The 21,134-nt window shown below is 48.6% G+C and overlaps 1 protein-coding gene and 1 pseudogene across 3 annotated transcripts in view; one reads left to right on the forward strand and one right to left on the reverse strand.

Annotated features, from left to right (window-relative positions):
• Positions 1–7,619: 7,619 nt before the first annotated feature.
• LOC133080417 (actin, cytoplasmic 1-like) lies at positions 7,620–20,042 on the reverse strand (annotated as a pseudogene).
• Positions 19,390–21,134, forward strand: part of PRPSAP2 (phosphoribosyl pyrophosphate synthetase associated protein 2) — a 34,461-nt gene continuing 32,716 nt past the window's right edge. For 2 of the 3 annotated variants that reach the window (XM_061177026.1, XM_061177028.1), the window contains exon 1: positions 19,420–19,498. The gene's annotated coding sequence lies outside the window, so the exon portion shown is untranslated. Of the gene's footprint in view, positions 19,499–21,134 lie in introns of all 3 variants that reach the window. The other variant, XM_061177030.1, reaches the window with a different exon arrangement.

Genomic DNA, 21,134 nt, shown 5'->3' on the forward strand with positions numbered 1-21,134 from the left:
CAATTGTTGGGTTTGTGGCCAATTACCTGTGTCTAGTGCTTCTGGATTACCCTGGTGGATTTCTCCACTCCAAGGCTCTAATTGGATGGCCCTTAGAACCTTTATTTTACAAGAAAGAAAGTTCAGTCCTGTTCAGGCTACTCTTTTTTTTTTTTTAATAAATTTATTTATTTATTTATTTATGGCTGTGTTGGGTCTTCATTGCTGAGCGCAGGCTTTCTCTAGTTGTGGCACGTGGGCTCAGTAGTTGTGGCTTGCAGGCTCTAGAGCTCAGGCTCAGTAGTTGTGGCGCACGGGCCTAGTTGCTCCACGGCATGTGGGATCCTCCCGGGCCAGGGATCAAACCCGTGTCCCCTGCATTGGCAGGCAGACTCTCAACCACTGCGCCACCAGGGAAGCCCCAGGCTACTCTTGATATTACTAGATGGGATCCCCTCACCTAGCCAATTAATAATACCTGCTCTGACCCTGGCCAAAAAAATGAATTTTCCTCTAAAGTTATTCAAGCTCAATCAGAGCAGCAGCAAAATTTCAGCCAAGGAGTAAAATCTCCTATAATTATGGGATGGATTTATGTGGGTAACACCAGGCTCTGGTCACTTAAGTTTTAAGGCCCCCTTTTATCTTGGGAACAATTAAATTATACTAAGGATAACCAGCCTAGTAACACCAGGAAGTTGGGCTGGGGGTCTTATGGACAGTGCCAATATATCATTTCCCTGAAAGATAAGGATCGGTACAGGACAGACCAAGTCAGATGACCTACGGATATACTGGGCTGCACCTAATGGAAGTTCTTGCCTTAATTCTCACTTACGACTTGAATAATACGCTAGCTATGTTGTCTGTATTCTACCTGTTTTACAAGATTGTTGTTTCTTGCATTACCAGATGTGTGACTGAGCCACCGACAAAAATATATAGTTCTGGGCTTCCCTGGTGGCGCAGTGGTTGAGGGTCTGCCTGCCAATGCAGGGGACACGGGTTCGAGCCCTGGTCTGGGAGGATCCCACATGCCGCGGAGCAGCTAAGCCCGTGTGCCACAACTACTGAGCCTGCGCATCTGGAGCCTGTGCTCCGCAACAAGAGAGGCCACGATAGTGAGAGGCCCGCGCACCGTGATGAAGAGTGGCCCCCGCTTGCCACAACTAGAGAAAGCCCTCGCACAGAAACGAAGACCCAACGCAGCCAAAAATAAAATAAATAAATAAATAATAATTAAAAAAAAAAAATATATATATATATAGTTCTGTGTGAGATCAATGATTGTACTAGTGTAACTCTAGATATGGGAAGATACAACAAGAGGGAATTTTTCCTGGACCATAATAGACTAGTAAGACAGGTGGTCTAGAGTCCTTAGTTATTGTTTATAAGACCTAGACCAATAACAGCACATTGAATGACCTCTCAGCGAAATCTTCGCCAGACCTGGGAATGAACCTTCCCAGCACTGTGGGACGAAATGGTCATGAAACGCCTCCCAAAGCATGGTCAAATTTACGACTGCAAGGGGGCCCTGTCAACTACAATTGGCACTTGCCATGTACCTCTACAAGGATTAAATCATGGGCTCTGCAGCTGCTGACTTTCAACACCCCCCCCCCCCGGAAAGGAGTTCAAGGTGGAGAGCAGAAATGAGGCGCTCTGTGCTCTGGGAAAACTGGCACAACAGGTCTTCAAAGAGTTAGATATTTTCAGGAGCCGATTTTATGAGCCCAGTTCTTGTATCTCCTCATATCTAGAAAAGCACTAAAATCCTTCATGGTGACGACTGCTCCTCGTGACTAGCAGAAACCTGCTGCAAAAAAATATGTGCTCGACTGCACGTGCTCCCCCTTCACCAAAATCACATCTATCCTGACCTTCCCCGCTGCCTCTCTGGAGCAGTTTCTCAGAGCTCTCTGAAGTGCTGTCTCCCGGGCTGCAGTCCTCGTTTTGCCCCAAATAAAACTGAACTCACAACTCTCACGTTGTGCATTTTAAGTCGACAAAGTTAAAAAGTAAAACCCAAAGAGCAGGCTGGAGACTGGCTTCTTGCCTCTCCATTGCCACCTGACGGCCGCTCTGTGAACTACGGCCCCAGCGGCGCGGCTCCTGACAAGGCGCCTGAGCGCCAGGGAAGCAGGTTCATCAGGACTTTGAGGAGAAGAAAAGTCCAGCCAATCAGCTAAGCCCTTTCCGCGTCCAAAACCCACGCCGGGGACTCACAGGACGAAAAAGCGCTCAGAACCAGCAAGGACGCTAACGGCCTCTGAAGTGGGCTGGACCAGGTCACCAACCAGGCACCCCCATCTCCGGTCTCGTCTCTCACAGACGCCTGAACCCCAGCCCCAGAGTCACCTGCCTCCGAGGCTTCGCCTTCGCCGGGTCGATGCAGTCGCTGACTCACCTCAGGGCCAGGTGTGGAGCATATGACTCAGGCGGGCCAGTCAGGGCCAACGTTCCCTGATTGGTTCAGGGGTGGGCATGTGACTAAGCCTGGCCAATCAGAGCAAGCCTTGGGACTACCGCTGAGCATGCTGGGGCAAAGGCTGCCGCACAGAAGCAGCCGCCTCGGGAGTTGCCACGCGAAGCGTGGTTGTGCGCAACCCCGTGGAGCGGCAGCCGAGTGATGGAGCCAGAGCAATGGGGCCCGGCCGCATGCTTTGATCCCTGGGTCCAAGCCTGCCTGACACGGCGCTATTTGGTTATGTGGAAAAGTTTCTTTTTTTTTTTTTGGTTTAAGGCCAAAAAAAAAAAAAATTTTTTTTTTCTGTGCCTGAAGGAAGGCAACAGAAAGAGTCTAATGGCACGTGCTTCCAGAAGAAGAAGTACTTGGATTGGAGGGAGCGATGGATCCGGTAGTCAGGAGATGGGGGCGGGGTGCTGTGCGAAAGCGGGGAGATCTGTGCGATGACTTGAGAGCAGGGAGCTTTAAACAGGCAGAATCAACTCACCAGTAAACCACACAGGAAATGAAAGCAGGAGGTGAACACCTCCATTTTAAATTTTATCTCTTTTGATTTCCTGTAATAAAAATTTTCAACCACTGAAGCACTGGAAGAATAGTTTGATTAACTCATTACCTAGATTCAACAAGTGTCAGCCTTTTGTCTTATTTACGTTAACTTTTTTGTTCAACCACTTCAAAAGAAGGCGCAGACATCATGACTAGAGGGGGAACTTTCACAGCTAACTGTGAATTCCTCCTCCAGACTCAAGAATTGACTTGTGGTCTGCACTTAGATGAGGTTCCTGCAGGACCTGTGTGTGCTCTTAAACTGACCGAAGGCCACCCCTCGGCTTGCTGTCCTTAGCTATCCTGGCACAACTTGAAATGTATGGGCTGTAGCTCTGCTGGAGAATGCAAGGGGCCTCTTACCTTCACAGGCCCACGGGACCAGCCCCATGGGACCAGTGGCTCCTCTGCTGAAATCCCCTGGGACTAGAACCTGCTCCATACGCAGTGATCAGGGATATGGAGAGCTGTATGAAGTACTGCTGTGCTTCCCGTTCCACATCCTTTCTAAGTCAGCTAGGTGCTGTGTGAGCATTGTATAGTGTGACTTTGTCAGCCCTAAACCAAACCCACTGCTGAGATCTCGCGTGAGTTTCACCTCTAAGTACTTAGGCATGCGTCTTTTAAACATAAGGATATCCTACACAACGAAAGAGGCATTATCACATGCAAGAAAATTTTAAATTCTATAATGCCACCTCACATCCAGTCTATTTTCAAGTTTCCTCAACTGTCCCCTAAGTATTCATTATAGCTGCTGTTTAAACATAAGGATCCAATGGAAGATTGTTGGCAAAGATTCTCTCCTTGACCAAACTCCACTCCGGCTCCTCTGAGTCCAACTTGGCCCCGTCCTTGGGCATATCCTCCATGACCCCCACCTTTGTTGTATTCCCATGTTTCCTCCTCGTATTCAGAGTTGAGCCCAGTCTTATCATGAGGCCCCTTTTCCCCTGTCGACTTAAAGAAATTGCACAACGCGAGAGTTGTGAGTTAAGTTTTATTTGGGGCAAAATGAGGGCTGCAGCCCGCGAGACAGCATTTCAGAGAGCTCTGAGAAACTGCTCCAAAGAGGGAGAGGGGAAGGTCAGGATAGATGTGATTTTGGTGAAGGGGGAGTACATGCAATCGAGCACATATTTTTTTGCAGCAGGTTTCTGCTAGTCACGAGGAGCACTCATCACCATGAAGGATTTTAGTGCTTTTCTAGATATGAGGAAATACAAGAACTGGGCTCATAAAATCAGCTCCTGAAAATATTTAACTCTCTGAAGACCTGTTCTGCCAGTTTTTCCCAGAGCACAGAGGACCTCATTTCAGCTCTCCACCCTGAACTCCTTTCAGGGGGATGTTGAAAATCAGCAGCTGCAGAGCCCATGATTTAATCCTTGTAGATTACCAATGGCAAGTGCCAGTGGCGAGTGCCAATTGTAGTTGACACTGCCTATTGCAATAGTTAAGTAAAACCTGCTTTTACCACTTTAACTACTGGCAGGCTCTGGATTTCTTTGACGTTGTGAGACTGGAGATTTTTATGGACCAAACCCTAACGCGGTGTAAATTACGTCTCCCCACATTCCATTGTCCAGAACACTGTCACACGGTCCCACTAGAAGGAAACTGGGACAGGTAATTCATCTGCATGCGGCATTGTTTTTACTGCAGGAAGAGCATATCACAGTGGTAAACGTTAATGGCTATTGCTGGTTGCTCTCCTACTACCCATTTTCCCCTCCTACTATTACCCCAATTTTTGTATCCTGAGAGAAATTGACACTGCCTTTGAGTATGGCTGGCAGAGGGGACGTGAGTTCAGACTAGACTCCAAGGTTGGCAGTTGGAAGCCATTACAGGTACTTATGCAAATAAATGACATGGTAAAAATATATTTTTTAAAAAGGAACTCATCGAGATTCACGCATAAAATGCCCTTTCAGCCTGGGGCAGGTTACCTTCATCTCACGCAAACAGGCTGCCCCAACAGAGAGATTCTGTGACTCTCCACCCCTACCCCAGCTGAGTCAGGCGTTTACACCTGCTTGAAGGGCAGGTGTGTGAATCAGAAATGATCTGATGGATGAAGAGGTTAACAGTGGGGGAGGGAGAGGAACTTCTGATGATCCACCACTTCCTGGCTCTGTGACCTCAGGCAAGTGACTCCCCCGCCCCACCCCAGACGTGGTTGCACGAGACCTAACAGACAAGACAGCTGTCTTGGGTGGGGTCTGCTTCACAGAGAGTTGCCTGTGGGTTTCTCTCTCAGAGGAAAGTGGTGGAGGATTGCATTATTATTCACAAGCGTGCACTGCCACTTTCTGCTGGAGACCTCTCCGTCCCTGCTCCATTAACAGCACTCTAGGTCACCTGCCTTCCTCTGGCCAATGGATGCGTTAAAGAAAAAATGATTCATCCTGACCCCTGTTAAAGACTGGTAAGGCAGGCTTTATTCAAGAGGGGTCATCGGGATAAGTGGGGATTTGCAGTGGGGAAGAGGGATTGGGCTCCCCGCCGAGCACGACGAGGTAGAGTGGGAATTTATAACCTAGGAGCAGGGTGGAGTCCGTGGATGGAAAATTGATAAAAGGAAACAGGGGTAAGGGAGGATTCTGGCTAAACAAGATCTTTGCTGGAGAGAGGTCAGGGAGATGGCGCATCACCTGGGGTTGGTGGAGCATGAAGAACTGGATTAGATATGGAGGGTGATCAGGTAACAGAGGATGGGGGATTCTGGCTAAACTGATTTAGCAAGACTCTTGCTAAAATTGGACAACGCAGAGATGAACACTGAAGTCTAAAAGTCGAAGGCTAGTTGAAAAAGAACTCAGAGGAGCCTGAGCAGAGTCTGGTCAAGGAGAGAATCTTTGTCAGATGCGAGCAAAAGTGACGTGTCACTTCCCAGCAGAAGCTTTACTGGTTGATGCGTAACTAGCAACAGTTCTTTTTCCTCTGCTTTGCCGGGGACCGTGCCCCACACAGGGGCTGCTCCTTCAGGCTGGGGCATCAAGTGTGGGTGATGTGGATTAGAGCTCCCAGGTGACCCACGATGGACTCATAGTATGTGAAAGGACTCTTTGTTGGTAGAAGCCTAGTGGTTTGGGGCTCATTTGTTACTGCAGCAGAACCCAGCCTCTCCTGACCTACAGAGAAATCTTTATTTCCATTCCAGTGGTGCTTCCCAGACAGGACAGTCCTTCTGTCGGCAGCTCTGACCAGCTTCCTGAGGCTGAGACAGAACCTGTTTCCCTGCAGCCTCTGCCTTGGCTCCAGCTCCAGCCTTGGCCATGAACGGGGCCCAGCTGCTCCCTCCCATGGGACCACCCTGCAGTGATTTACAGGTGAAGGAGCCTCTACAGGGTCCACACTCTCAGCTTCCAGGAAGAGCTCCCACTTTGTCTGGCACACTCTTTTGGCACCAAGTCCAGGACTTATGACTGTTTCAAGGGCCTTCATTTATATTTGACATCTAAAAATTTATTTTGTTACATCCAAAAAATTTTTTAAAAACCTGTAAAACCAAGATTAATAAATGTTTAATTAAATGCCTACAAAATATAACATTATAGTCAATTTCTTCATCATTAAATCTCGTGTTCATAACACTTTCAGGAGAGCAGAAAACATGTGGCTTAGATTTTCTCATTTTGCAAGAATTCCCCACAAAGTAAGATGAAAGCTGATTGCTCAGAAACTACAGTCAATCATAAGTTGAGTGAACCCTTGTGCCAAATATTTTCAGAAGCAAAACCATAAAAATCCTTTCAAATTTTATTTTATAGCAAAGGATTATATTTTCTGTGATATGTGGGTGCCTTTTTATATATTCAGTAGGGGATATGGAGTGAGCTTCCAAAGGGAAAGCCTTGAAAGAGGGTCTTTTGTATGTTTGTTTGTTTTTTGTTTTTGTTTTTTCGGTTTACTGCAGCACTTTTCTTCACAATGATGCGTTGCTGGGGCCTAATGTTCTCACGTGACAATATAAAACCAAAATTTCTCGTCACCTCTTAAGGAACTGAGAATTGTGTACAAAAATCTTACATAAATTAAAAGGACGAATAAATGTACAGGTGTAAATGCAAACCATTTTCTAACTCAAGGCTAGTAACAACCCACAGTGTACTGGCAGGAAAACATCAAGTAAGAAAGGAAAGCGGGTCCTAAGGCTTGGACCTTCCCAGACTCTGTCAGGCCAGCAAGACAGAAATGACAGGTGGTTCAGGACTCTTGCCAGCCTCTAGAGAAATCCTGGAATAGGCAGTTCTGACATGTTAATACCCTGCACAGATCGGGAGATTCATAGTCTCACAGATTCTCATCCAGCCAACGATTTCTCCTCCATAAACATTTTCTCACCTCAGCCACGAAGTGACAGAGCCGCCTGTAACTAGGGGTTTAGATCAAAGTTATGCACAGGGTAGTAAACATACACCAGGGCAAGAATTGAATACAAGGTCAAAATCAGCAGCAAGTTCTACAATCTCAGATATAAGTTTCAAGGACAATTTTCGAAGGTTTATTCCAGTTTCATGAGGCTGGCACGACGTGTGTACACTTGCCAGGGCAAATTTATACTTCTGAATGAATTCATGCAGCAAATGCTGTGCATCTGCTTGCAGTCTGTTTAGAAGCATTTGTGGTGGACGATGGAGAGGCCGGGTCCTGCTGGCTGACCCGCATCTGCTGGAAGGTGGACTGAGAGGCCAGGGTGAAGCCCGATCCCCACCAAGTACTTGCGTTCGGGAGGAGTGAGCATCTTTTTTTTTTTTTTGGCTGTGCCACACGGCATGTGGGATCTTAGTTCCCGGACCAGGGATCAAGCCCAGGCCCCCTGCATTGGGAGCGCGGAGTCTTAGCCACTGGACCACCAGGGAAGTCCTGGGAGTGAGCAGCTTGATCTTCATCCTGCTGGCAGCCAGGGCCCTGATCTCCCTCTGCATCCTGCCCAGGATACCGGGGTACACGGTAGTCCCACCAGACAGCACCATGAAGGCGGACAGGTCCTTCTGGATGTGGACGTTACCCTTGATGATGGAGTGGAAGGTGGTCTCATGGATGCTACAGGACCCCAAACCCAGGATGGAGGGCTGGAAAAGCGCCTCTGGACACAGAACCCACTCCTCGTCGATGGTGAGCACCTGACCGTCAGGTGGCTCGCAGCTCTTCTCGGGGAGGAGTAGGAAGTGGTGGCATCTCCTGCTGCAACTCCGGTGCCACGAGTAGAGCTGCTCTTTGATGTCACACGTGATTTCCCTCTCAGCCATGGTGGTGAAGCTGTAGCCAGGCACCATGAGGTCCCAGCCAGCCAGGTCCAGACGCAGGAAGGCTGGGGCAGGGCGTAAACCCACGGAGATGGGCACCATGTGGGTGACCCACCCCCCGGGTCCACAACAATACCAGAGGTGCAGCTAGAGGCATCGCACAGGGACGGCACGGCCTGGATGGCCACTTACATGGCGTGTTGAATGTCTCGAACAGGATCTCGGTCATCTCACGGCTGGCCTTGGGCTTGTGGTGGCAGCCCCCTCGGCCAGCATCACCGGGTGGTCGTTGGGGGCCACTGCAGCTCGCTGTAGAAGGTGTGGCACTAGGTGTCCCTTGTGTCCTCTCAGTTGCTGTTGATGCTGTGCTCCACGGGGTACTTGAGGGTCAAGATGCCCCGCCTGCTCTGGGCCTCCTCCCCCACCATAGCTATCCTTATGCTCCATGCCCACCATGACGCCCCGGTGTCGGGGACGACAGACCACGGACTGGAACACGGCTGGGGGGGCGTCATCCCCAGCAAAGCCAGCTTTGCACGTGCCAGAGTCGTTATGGATGACCAGCGGGCGATCCTTCTTCCACTGCGGTGCGCGGAGAGTGGGCAGAAGTGCGAGAGGCGGGAGGACACGCCAGCGACCGCAAGGAGGTGGTGACGCTGCTAGTGGCCCTTTGTGGGATGCGGTCGGGTCCCCGCCCTGCCTGTGATGGAGATGGCTAGTACCTCCCCAACATCCCGTCGTCCTTCATCCTTAGCGGTCCTAGATAGTGGTTCCCAAAGTGTGACCGCTGCACAGCACCATCGTCATCCATGGGAACGTGTTAGAAACACAGTTTCTCAGATTCCACCACAGCCTTACTGAGTCAGAAGCTCTGGGGTTGGGCCCAGCACTCTGAGTTTTAACAATCCCTCCAGTTGATTAGGACATCCGCTCAAGTTTAAGAACCACTGCCAAGGGACTTCCCTGGTGGTCCAGTGGCTAAGACTCCAGGTTCCTAGTGCAGGGGGCCTGGGTTCAATCCCTGGTCAGGGAACTAGATCCCACATGCCACAACTAAGAGTTCTCATGCCACAACGAAGATCAAAGATCCTGCATGCCGCAACTAAGACCCAGTGCAGCCAAATAAAAATAAATAAATATTAAAAAAAAAAAGAACCACTGCCAATACTCTCTGAGAGCCACAATGAATTCAGCAAAAGACTTCATTTCCCAGCATTTCCTCTGCTGCTAGGTGAGGCCATGGGGCTAAATGTGGACAAAATATGTGTTGGAACTTCTGGGAAGTGTCCTTAAAAGGAAGAGGCCCTTCTTTGGACTTCTCCTCCAGCTGCTGACCTGGAATGCAGTTGTAATGGCTGGAGCTCTAGCAGCCATTTTGAATCACGAGAATGAAGCTTAATCTTTAGGGATGGTGGAGTGGTGAGCTAATAACAGCCTGGGTCCCTGGGACCCTGTGAAGCTGCCATATATGAGAGAGAAATAAACTTCTGTCTTACATAAGCCACTGTTACTTAGTTTTCTGTTACATGTGGCTGTGTTCTAACTGATGCACCACCCTGGTTGCCTTCCCAGGATCAAAGGCTGAATCAGCAGGAGCCCCTGTTCTGGCTCTTCTGAGTTCTAAAGTCTGGCCCATGCCTGCCTCCTCACCCTCCTCCTGGGTTCATACTTGTTCCCTCACCCTCCTGCTGGACAGTGGGCTGAGGAGGCGGTTACTGCACTGTCCCTCCGTGCCCCTGACTCTGGGTCCGTTACATTCCAGCCTCTTCTCAGCTAAGTCTTCCCTCTCCTGCCCCCATCCATCGCCTCGCCATGGGTGGCCTGGCTGGCGGGTTATGCCTCTAAGTGCCCAAAGAGAAGTGAAAGTCACATGTCAGGGAAGCGGGTGGGATGAGGAAGCTTCGCAGAGCTGGGTGTCAGTGGGGTCAGGATTCAGCAAGCAGAGCTGGGAGGGGAAGAGCATGAACAAGACAGCAGAGGTGAAGACACGGAGGCCTGAACACGGTCGGGGGGGTGAGGAACGGGCGGGGGGAGTGGTGCTTGGAGGGAAAGAGGCAGGAAATGAGTGTGGACAGCGCACAGGACAGAGGATCTGCCCTCAGGGTCAGGCCGGTTGCTACCAATAAACTTTACGGAGGTGTAAAGGAGGTGTGATCTACATAAAGCACAATGTAATCGCTGTACCACTGTCGTGCTACAGGACACAATAGAACTTTTCTGTCTTTGTGAACAGTTCCTTCTTGTCCCTTTGCAGGCCTCCCTCACCTGCCTCCTGTCCCCTTAGATTAGTTTCCCGGGAATTCCCTACGAAAGGAATCACACAGTCTGAAGTCTTTCTTGTCTTGTCTTCTTTGACTCACACAAAGTTTTTGAGACTCATCCAGGAGCAGGATTCCAGTTTATCCATTCCCCAGCTGAGGGATGTGTGGGTTGCTTCCAGTTTGGGGAGACTCTGTACAAAGCTGCTGTGAATATTCATGTGCAAGGCCTTTGGATGGACATTCATTTTTATTCCTCTTGGGTGAATACCTGGAAATGGGATGGCTGAGTCTTATGGGAGTTCTATGTTAAACTATATAAGAAACCACCAAACTGTTTTCCAGAGTGGTTGTACTGGCTTAGATGCCTGCCAGCAAAGTGTGAGAGTCCTAGGTCCTCTGTACCCGCATCAGGATTTGCTATTGTTAAACTGAATTTTAGCCATCTTCGTGCGCGTTTAGTGATATAGCATTGTGGCTTTAATTCACATTTCTCTGAAGACTAATGATATTGAACATTTTTTTCATGTGTTGTTTTTTGTGTTTTTTGTGGTTTTTTTGCCACTTGTGTATCTTCTTTATTTAAGCATCTGTCCAAATCATCTGCCTATTTTGAAAACTGGATTATTTGCTTTCTTACTGTTGATTTTCTTGAGATGAAATTTGAATAACGTGTATTCCATCATGGCCCATTTTAAAGTGTACAACTCAGTGGCATTTAGTACTTTCATGGTATTGTGCAACTAGCACCTCTGTTTAGTTTCAAGATATTTTCATCACCCCAAAATGAAAATCCATGGCCATTAAGCAATCACTCCCCATTTGCCCTCCTCCCAGCTCCTGGCAACCACCAATCTGCCTCTGTCTCTATGGATTTACCTATCCTGGACGTTTCATGTCAATGGAATCATACAGTATGTGGCCTTTTGTGTCTGGCTTCTCTCACTGAGCTTCATGTTTCTGAGGTTCATCCATGCTGTGTCTTCTGTCGTAGTCTCTCCCTTTTTATGGATGAATAATATTCCCTTGTGCAGGGGCTTCCCTGGTGGCGCGGTGGTTAAGAGTCTACCTGCCAATGCAGGGGACATGGGTTCAAGCCCTGGTCCGGGAAGATCCCACATGCCGCGGGGCAACTAAGCCTGTGCACCACAACTACTGAGCCTGCGCTCTAGAGCCCGCGAGCCACAACTACTGAGCCCACGTGCCACAACTACTGAAGCACACGTGCCTAGAGCCTGTGCTCTGCAACAAGAGAAGCCACAATGAGAAGCCCGTGCACCGCAACGAAGAGTAGCCCCCACTCGCCACAACTAGAGAAAGCCCGCGCATAGCAACGAAGACCCAACACAGCCAAAAATAAAAACAAATATAAATAATTAAATTTATTTTAAAAAAATTCCCTTGTGTGTAGACACCACACTTGTTTATCCTTTCATCTGTTGATGGACATTTGGGTTTTCTCCACCTTTGGTTATTATGAATAATACTGCTTTTCATGTGTGTATACACGTGCATCTATTGAGCATCTATTTTCAGTCCTTTTGGGTAGATGCCCAGGAGCACAACCGATGAGTCACATGGCAGCTCTATATTTGACTTTTTGAGGAACTGCTGAGCTGTTTCTGAGTGGCTGCATCATTTTACATCGCCACCAGCAATGTAGGAGGGTTCCAATTTCTCCACAACCTCACCAATACTTGTTATCTTTTTTAAATAAATTTATTTATTTATTTATTTAGTTTTGGCTGTGTTGGGTCTTCATTGTGGTGCGCGGGCTTCTCACTGTGGTGGTTTCTCTTGTTGAAGAGCACGGGCTCTAGGTGTGCAGCTTCATTTGTTGTGGCTCGCGGGCTCTAGAGCGCAGGCTCAGTAGTTGTGCCTCACGGGCTTAGTTGCTCCGCGGCATGTGGGATCTTCCCAGACCAGGGATCGAACCTGTGTCCCCTGCATTGGCAGGCGGATTCTTAACCACTGCGCCAGCAGGGAAGTCCTTTCTGGTTTTTTTAAAATACTTTCATTAAGGCCAACCTAGCAGGTGTGAAGTGAACCTTAGTATTGATTTTTAAGGGTGCTTATATAATCCAGATGTAAGTCCTTTGTCAGATATACATATTGTGAATACTTCTTCTCAGTCTGTGCCTTTTGATGATAGGCAGGGTTTTGTTTCTTTTTTAATTGAATGTATTTAATCCTTACAAAGACTCTGCACTATTTTATTTCATTCTGACACACATCAGACTTATTGCACCCTGCTTTATGTAAGAGGTATGTGAAAAAGTGGCACATAAATGAAATCTAAATGAGTTAGCCCTCCATGGGTGAGCATTTATACAACTGTAATATACTATCTAAATGGGAAGGATTCCAGGGTATGTGAGACATCCATGTGAATACTGAGTCACATCCGTGTAAGGGTGAGTGTGCGACTTATGATTGGGTGTGCCATCCACGTGGGGGACCTTTGAGCGTGTGTGACGTCTGTGTGTATGTGTGACATTGGAGTCCTTCATCATAGATTGGAAAGGACCCTGGACCAGCCCAGACTTCTCCCCCACTGAGGCCACAAGCATTCAGTTCTAGATGAGCCTGCAAGTGAGGGTCCATTACATGGGTGGAGCTTGTCTCAGAATAAAGCCATGGAAGTTGAAGAGAGCAGACAGAGCTTCACGATGGAGAAAGACAAAACCCTGGGGTCGTGGAGCCCAGGATCCAGCCATACCTGAACCTTCACCCTGGGCCTTTGAGTTACATAAACCGATGAGTCCCTGCTCCTTTATTTGTAGCTGGTGTGAATCGGGTTTCATTGCAAGAGTCCTGACTAATATAAACACTTATGATGGGATGCGAATGGGGAAAAACTTCTTTCTGTTTGCTGCCACCTCCACCAAATACAGAATATGAATGAGTGGTAAGAGCCCAGGAAGAAGTGAAGGAGGTGGCCAGCTTCACTCCTGGGAGGGAGGCACCAGGAAGTGAGGGCACCAAGGCAGGTGTAGCACCACCAGGTGGGCCCCCCTCCCTCCGTTTCCTTCGGAGGGGCTTCTAGTGAAGGGGGAGGAGAAGTTGCCAGCAGGATGGTGGCAAAGGGGGTCTCCAGCTGGTGCAGTGGCAGGGCAGGTCGGGGAGGGGGTCAGGAGGCCCTAAGACGCAGCTCAGGATGCCCCTCCCTGGACCTAGAGGGAGGGACCTGGAGGTCTGAGCCTGAGAAATAGGGTTTGGGGAGTGTTTGTTGTGACTCCAGGCTGGGAGGGACCCAGTGGAGTTGAGTTGGGAGGTGGCTTGTGGTGGATCATCAGCCTTCAACTCTGCACTTTCCATCATGGGAGTAATTTCTTAAAACGGTCCTGGCAGCTAGGGTGCTGCTGTGGCTCAGCTCAGTGCCAGCCACGTGCTGAGGGGAACAGCTGCAGAGAGTGGGAGGCCAGCAAGAGGCTCGGGTCCCAGGCCTGGGCTGGGCATGGCCAGCAGGAGGAGGCCGCTACAGCCTCACTGCCAGGCTCCAAACACACACGGTCCCACCCCGTGCTCTCAACTGTGCCTGTTTACAGATGAGAAAATGGAAGGCTGGAGAGGAGAAGTGACTTCTAAGGTCCTATGGCTGAAAACGATCATGATAATATGCAATATTATCATGATCTGTATAATGATAATGAGTCATATATAGTGATAATAGTAATATCATTCATATATTTACAAAATGTACATTCTATATTTATGTACAGAGATCTCACCTATACGGCACAGTTTCTTGGGCACTGAAGCAGACGCTTTGCTATAACTATGTGGTGGCTCGCCTCCCGAGGTGGATGCCCTGTTGTCTCTGCTGTAGCCCGGCTCTAACTGGGCCAGGCATGCACTAAGTTCTCAATATTTGCTGAGTGAGTGAATGGAGATGAAGTTCAGCTAGCAAGGTGGCCAGGGCAGCTACAGGCAGCTGGACGTGGAGAAATAATTGTAAATGCCCAGCAAACATTGACCATCCACTCGGCCAAGTGAAAGAATGGCTAGTGCCTGGTGTCGGCGGGGATGAGGGGAAAAGGGCACTCTTCACCTTTCTGGCAAGAATGTAAATTGGTACAAAATTTCTGGGGAACAAAATTGTAAAAGGGCATATCCTTTGACCAAGCAAGTTCACTTCTAGAAATTTAATGAGAGAGAAAACTTAAAAAAAATTTTTTAAATGTATATTTTTACCAAAGTATAGTTGATTTACAATATTGTGTTAATTTCTGTCGTACAGCAAAGTGACTCAGTTATATATATATATATACATTCTTTTTCATATTCTTTTCCATTATGGTTTATCCCAGGATATTGAATACAGTTCCCTGTGCTATACAGTAGGACCTTGTTGTTTATCCATCCTATATATGATAGTTTGCCTTTGCTAATCCCAAAATCCCAGTCTATCCCTCCCCCACCCCCTCTCCCCCTTGGCAACCGCAAGTTAGTTCTCTATGTCTGTGAGTCTATTTCATAGATAGGTTCATTTGTGCCGTATTTTAGATTCCACATATAAGTGATATCATATGGTATTTGTCTTTGAGAGAAAATACTTGCGCAAAGGTGCAAAGACAGGTGTGTATATTAGTAAAAAGTGCCCAGAATTGGAGATGGGTTAAAAATGTCACGGTCCCTCCATATCACAACGGCTCACAGTAAGTGTGGCTGCAGTGAGAGGTTAGCACCTGTGTGCCAGGTGACAGCTCATTTGGATATCACCACAACCCTGTAAGGTGGAAGCTGTGGTCATTCCCATCTTATAGGTGAGGAAGCCAGTGCAGAGGGGTAAAGGAGGTCACACACCCAGTGTGTAGAGGAAAAGGAATTTGGATACAGGCCTTCTGGTTCCTAAGTCTCTGCTCTTTACTCCATGGCACATGCGACGATGACATTGACCTAATTCATTAACATGAACCGTGTCCACAATAAATTGTTAAGTGGAGGGGCTTCCCTGCTGGCACAGTGGTTAAGAATCTGCCTGCCAATGCACGGGAAACGGGTTCAAGCCCTGTTCCGGGAAGATCCCATATGCTTCGGAGCAGCTAAGCCCTGTGCGCCACAACTACTGAGCCTGCGCTCTAGAGCCCGCGAGCCACAACTACTGAGCCTGTGCTCTAGAGCCCATGAGCCACAGTGACTGAGCCCGTGTGCCACACCTACTGAAGCCCACGTGCCTAGAGCCTGTGCTCTGCAACAGAAGCCACCGCAATGAGAAGCCCGAGCACAGCAAGGAAGAGTAGCCCCCGCTCACCGCAACTAGAGAAAGCCCGCGCGCAACAACGAAGACCCAACGCAACCAAAAGTAAATAAATTAATAAATTAATTAAAAAATAATAAATAAATTGTTAAGTGGAATAGGGAGGTTAAAAAAAAGTCAAGTGCTTATCTCTCCATGGTGAGATAATGGCAAATATCTTTTAAATTTTTTCTTCATGTTTGTTTGAATTTTTTATAACATGTAAATATTACTCATCATGAAATATAATGAAGCTTTTCTCATGGCGGGTGGGTTAAAAAAGGAGAAAATCCGGAGGATGAGGGAAAGAACACAATGTGGGAAAGTTCCCAATTTCCCTGTCTAGTGACCAGGTCCCTGGCCTCTGCACCCTCCGATGGCCAGACAAGCTGCCATCCTCCTCCACTTGCAGGAAAACCAAAGCCTTGTTTATTCATTCCTGATGGCCAGAGACACGAAGGCGGAGAGGCAGCTGCAAAACTCACTGATTCCGCAGAAAAGTCATTCCCACCCAGAATGTCCACGCAGCTGCTGATCTTAGTGCCCATTTTTCAGATGGGGAAACTGAAGCTCAGAGAGGTGCCTTCACCTCTCTGGCTGAGGTCATTTCTGCAAAGAGGAGGCTGGACGCAGACTGGGGGTTTCTGGCTTACCACTCCACTAAAAACCTTTATAAAACTATAGCAAAGATGCTTTTCCTTCCTTTAAAAAAATGTTGAAGGGAAATGTCTTAGGATCAGGTGTTTTGATTCATATTCTATGTGCAGCAGTTTGGCCCTTGAATATGGTCAATGATGTGGTACAGGCAAACTGAGCACTTACGTAATATGCAGACTCTGCAAACCTCCAAGTGGGCAAGCGATTATCAAGCTTAGCAATAGGCTAACCAAAACCGCATTAGAGTGAAACTGACCCCAGTCTCTCTAGATTCTGGTTTTGCCCCTTTCTTGCTCATTACCTATAGATGTGTATCAAGATATCTCCAAACTCAGCACCTTAATACAAATATTTATTATTATCTCTCAATTTTCTGTGGTTTGATTGGGCTCAGCTGGGTGGCTCTCATTTGGGGTCTCTCATAGAGTTGCAGTCAGGTAGTGACTGGGGCTGCAGCCACTGGTGGGTCATCTGGGCTGGATGTCCACCATGGTTCACTCCCATGGCCTAAACCCCAAGGATAAAGAGGAAGGGAGATGAGACATCAGCCTATGGAGGATTTCAGAAGAGTCTTTGGAGAATTGGAAGTGGATGGAGAAGTGGTATCTGGTGTAATAGAGCAAGGGAAACTGTAAGCTAAGTGCCTGCAATGAGGAGAAACTGATTGATTGAGAAACTAACAATTTCATTGCCAAATGCTGGGAGCATGGTATGTGGGAGCTAGCTCATACTGGCTCAGCAGAGACGATTTTTAAATTATCAGGAATATTGTCCCTGCGTGGTGCAAATACTATACAATTCTGTGCTACTGCCCTCCTCCTTTCCATGGGGGGGAGGGTAATTCTGAGATCACCCATGGTACCGACATTTCTTGAGTACCACACTTGTGCCAGGTACTGTGCTGGGTACCTGCAAACAGGGATCAGCAAAAGAGACAAAGGACCTGCCCATAGGGGCTTATAGTCTATAGGGACTGGGGTGGGGATATTTATAAAATGACCATACACATAAATACATAATTAGCGATCATGATAAGCCTAACGAAGGAAAAGTACTTTTTTTTTTTTTTTGAGAAGGGGAGTGGTTTAGAGAAGGCTTAAAAATGACAATTGTGTTTAGGTGTTTAAGTAGGAGTTAATGAGGGCAGAGGGCAGCAAGAGGAAAAGCATTCTTGGAGGCAGGAACAGCATGTGTACGTGCCCTATAGTTCAGGGATGGAGGAACAGGCTGGTGGGAAAGAACAATGAGAAGTAAGAAAGGGGACAACACCCAGGCCCCTGGCTGCAGAGGGTGGAGGGAAGGAATTTACTGGCTCCGTAGCCCACTGAGGCGCGAGATTGCGTCTTCTGGGCTCCCATTGGCTCAGTGGCCTGTCCTTGGAGCGAATCAGGGAGCTGAGAGGGATGAGTGGCCCTGATTGGTCAGATCCAGTCACGTGCACCCTGGAGTGCTGGGTGGAGCCAACGCAGGTTGAAGCCAGGAGGTGGGGTGCGTGAAGGTTGTGTCTGTGCAGAAGCAGTGGGTGAAACCAAAGTCCACTTACCAAAGTAAGGGCATTCAGTTCTGTACCCGAATCTGCCTGTGGGCTCACGGGCCTTGTTCTTCACAGAGGTATGACCCCGTGAAACTGTCAGGCAAAGGAAATGTCTTAAATGACTCCATTTGAGTCCGGCCGCTTCTAGCTGGCCGTGCCACCTCTCACGAATGATTTCAAGCCTCACTCTAGTGAAAAATCCAAAGCAGAACTGGAGCTGCGATGTGGTATAGGGTCTAGCGTAGTGCAGACCGTGGTGCCAGACCGCCTGGATTGAAGTTCTTGTCCATGTTTGTTTGTCCTTAGGCAAGTTATTGATATTGAACGTCAGGGTGTCAGTTACCACAACTATTAAAATGGAGATAATAATAACACCTACCTCATAGTTCTGTGAGGATTAAATAAGTTACAGTTAATATATGTTAAGCACTTGGCCTGACACATGGTAAGTGCTCCATACGTGTTTGCTATTATTATGTTTTATATATATATTAAACATACTTAAATATAAGGAATTCAGGCAAGCACCAATTCCTTACTTTGTGATAAAAGAAGAAAGGGCAACAAAGCAAATAATAGTAATAACAACTGAGGGTTTACTATGCACCAGGAACTGTTTTGGAAGTTCCGCAAGTGTTATTTTACTGAATCCTCACAACAACCCCTGAGATGGGTGCTACTAGCATCTCCATTTTTCAGCTGAGGAAATTGAGGCTCAGGGAGGTGAAGTGACATTGCCCAAAGTTACAGGCCAGTAAAGACTTGAACCCAGACTTCTGTAATTCCAGACATCAAAGTCCGCAGTCGCGGGCTTCCTTGGTGGCACAGTGGTTAAGAATCCGCCTGCCAATGCAGGGGACACAGGTTCGAGCCCTGGTCTGGGAAGATCCCACATGCCACGGAGCAACTAAGCCCGTGCGCCACAACCACTGAGCCTACGCTCTAGAGCCGGAGAGCCACAACTACTGAGCCAGTATACCTAGAGCCCGTGCTCCGCAACAGAGAAGCCACCGCAATGAGAAGCCCGCGCACCACAAGGAAGAGTAGCCCCCACTCACCGCAACTAGAGAAAGTCCGCGCGCAGCAACGAAGACGCAACGCAGCCAAAAATAAATAAATAAATTTGTTTAAAAAAAAAAAAGTCCGCACTCGGGTTCTCGAGGCTCAGCCCCACCCCTCCCCGCCCCTCGCCCCGCCCCTCGCCCAGCCTGGCCCCACCCCTCCAGTCAGCCCCGCCCCACCCATGGACTCGCCCCGCCCATGGCCCCGCCCCTCGCCCGGCCTGCAGTATTCCAACTAGACTCGAAGGCCCCGCCCCTCCCCGCTGTGGGCCCCTTCCCTGCCCCGCCCCTCACACGGATGGTCCCTCTCGAGGCCCCGCCCCACGTGGCCCTGCCCCCTTGAACGGCCCCGCCCCGAGGCCCCGCAGTCGCTGCGCACGCAGTTCTCGGGCCGGAGTCGCCATTTTGCTCTTGGAGAGGTCGGCAGGGTACCGGCGTTTTCCTCATTCGGCAGCGGAGGCTGCGGCGGGGCCGGGGCTGGGGTCGGGGCCAGGTAGGCGGGCGGGAGCCGGCGAAGGTGGTGGCGCGGCCGGCGGGCCGGCCCTGCGGGGCACAGGTGCAGGGGCGGGGGGCTCGGCGGGGACCCGGCCGCGCGCAGCCCTCAGCCCGGTCCGGTTCGTCGGGGTCCGCGGGCCGGGACCTGCGGCTGCGGGCGGAAGCCCAGCCTCAGGCGCAGACTGACAGCCCTGGCGGTGCTGGGCTGGCCTTGCGGCGCGGGCCTTGCTGTTGCCCCGCGGAGCTTGAGTCAGGACAGGGATGTAGCTCTAAGGCTTTCTTCTGCTTTTAAATGGTTTCCAGCAGTACTGCACAGTGATGATACCGATTTCCCTCCCCTTTTATTAATATTGACGCGGTTTGGGTGTTTAGCTTTTGCAAGGAATGGGAAATTCGGGATGGGGATTTGGGGGGGTGAGAAAATGTGATTTATAATGTTTAAAACTGTTCCACGCACAAATATGTGATTCACCCACATTATTGAACCCCACGAAGTCCTACCCTTCTTGTCCGTATTCCTATCCCGACCTCGTCTGTACCATGATTACCCAGTTTGGGTTGGAGGAGATGCAGTTCTGCTCTTACTTAACGTAAGCACTTTCGTACAGTCCCGGATATTTACCGTTTTTATTGTATTGAATGTATATTCAGAGTTTTACTTAATTACCCCATTATGTAACTTTTGCATATGTTCAGTGTTCCTCCTCTTAGAAAAACCATGCAGTGACCGTCATTGAGCTTTTTCTTTCTTTCCGTAGGATAAATTCTCCAACGGGGAAATACTGAATCAGAGTTATGTGTTCTTTCTTTGACACGTGATATAAATTGTTTTCCAAACAAGGCGTGTTTACTGCGCACATATTTCTAAATCTGGGTGTTTGTCTGCCTCGCCCCCTGAAATGCGGGGTGTCGGGTCACTCTCCGTGGTGTTGGGAGACAGGCTGAAGCTGAGCTGGTGTCTGCTGCTTCCGGGTGGGCAGCCTTGAGGAGGTGTCTTCATCTTCAAGCGTCACTTATCTTGTGTCTCAAAGGGGACTTGTAGTACCTGCTTTATTGAGTTGTCATAAGAATTCACAGCCCTCAGAAAATGGTGTTTAGCCGAAAGAAAACATTCTGATGAAGAGACAGCCAGGTGCCTGGGGTCACAGAGGCCTGGAGGATTAATTACATATAGGCTTCACCCTTCTAATTCTCTTCAATACTGACCCCCAAAAAGCAAATTTTCTTTGAGTGAGGTACATCACTAATAAAAATAATAATTCTTTATACTTTCTGACACCTTTTAATTTGCAGACTTCTTGCAACTCCATGTGTTAATCATTGCAACTCAATGAGGTCAGGCTTTATTCAACAAACATTTGTTATTTGACAAACATTTGTTAAGCCTCTCCCTCTGCCAGGTACTATTCTAGGCCCTGGGTGTACAGCAGAGAACATAATAGTGGAAAAAACCTCTGCTGTCTTGGACCTTAAATTCTGGTGAGGGAAGCTGTTTTTAACCAAGCATCTATCTCTGCTGTCGGGAAGGGGAAGGCCGAGGACTTGTAGCTGGTAACCAGGGGAGGCAAATCAGGTCTTCACACTGTGACTCCAGCCATCTTTAGATGGGAGGTATTTACACAGCAGACGCACTA

Source organism: Eubalaena glacialis, chromosome 19, assembly GCF_028564815.1.
Source record: "Eubalaena glacialis isolate mEubGla1 chromosome 19, mEubGla1.1.hap2.+ XY, whole genome shotgun sequence".
NCBI classification, from domain to species: domain Eukaryota; kingdom Metazoa; phylum Chordata; class Mammalia; order Artiodactyla; family Balaenidae; genus Eubalaena; species Eubalaena glacialis.